The following is a 1,323-nucleotide window of genomic DNA, read 5'->3' as shown; positions in this document are numbered from 1 at the left end:
GAGGACCTAAACAGTTGTCTGTAATTGCTCTCAGATCATGGAGCGCATTCTGTTCTTTGGAGGTCAGTGTCAGTAAAAAATAGCCCTCAGCTGGGCTAAGGGTTTTAGCATTTTCTTTGGTTAGAAGTTGAAAGTGAGGAACTCTTGGTGCTCTTTCTAGTTTTGTTCCTGTGATCATTTTGCAGGAGGGAATAAATATTTATTTGGTTCACAACTTTCAAAGAAATGAAGTTGGGGTTGGAGGAAAGGGATGTCATGGCTACTTGTGGAGAGGGGGCTGGGTTCTAGTTAAGTCTGAGAGGGAGAAAACATAATTCAGAAAAACAATACCTTTTCCAAAAGTCAGTTATTGCCAACGTGGTTCCATCTAAACAGCACTGAACCCAAGGTAGCAGACATGAGTGCAATCTTGCTCTTTTTCTAATTAATGAAATTCCTGGCCACACTCCTTCAAATTTCAGGGCCCATTTCTAAGGCCTCTTACAGTGGTTACCCCTATATGACACTTGGAGCAAATATAGAGGTAATGAACAGAGGTTCTTCATGGAACACGTCAAGTCTCGGACATGGATGTCACTTACCAACTTGAAGGAAAAGGCAGAATCTTTAGGGTGGAACTGAGCAAAGTGAGGAATCAAAATCTCATCGGCTATACCAAGCTCTCATTAATGCTGATTGGTGTCACAGGCAAGATATTTTCAATGAAAGAGAGAGGAGAATAGAGAAGAAATGCAGGTACATTTGTTAAAACTTTTTATAGGCTCTGTAATTTTCAGGCTTAATCATCTTTATTCCAATAGTTATAACTGATGTTTAATACTTTAAAACTGTTTTTGTATAAATTGTAATTAATCTTTACAGCAACATTTTGAGGTAGTTGCTATTATTAGATTTTCTGTTTATTCATTAGGAAACAGAGGTTCAAAGGTTTTAGGTAATTTATATACGTTCACATAGAAAATATGGGATGATGCTCAGATTCATCTTTCTGCCACCCTAAATCTAACCCTTACTACCACACACTGCCAATGATCATATTTTGAGGGTGAATTTTTATTAGGGAAAGATTGAGGTTTGAAAGAATGGTAGTTGGAGAGGGAACAAAATATTAGCTTAAGGAAATTCACAGTTTTACTTCTGTCAATCTTAGCCAGCATTCTAGAGTTACTCACTATCCTTTAGATTTACTCAGTTTTTTCTTTTAGTTCAAGGGAATACTTTTTCCACATTCAAAGCTAATGTTTCTTATGATAATAGTTCCAATTATTTGAACTCTCTGGTTCAAACACCATGATATACAGTATACTACATTGTCACACTTAA

The sequence above is a fragment of the Choloepus didactylus genome, chromosome 24, assembly GCF_015220235.1.
Source record: "Choloepus didactylus isolate mChoDid1 chromosome 24, mChoDid1.pri, whole genome shotgun sequence".
NCBI lineage: Eukaryota > Metazoa > Chordata > Mammalia > Pilosa > Megalonychidae > Choloepus > Choloepus didactylus.
The sequence above is the reverse complement of the archived record's forward strand: the minus strand, read 5'-3'. Positions refer to the sequence as shown.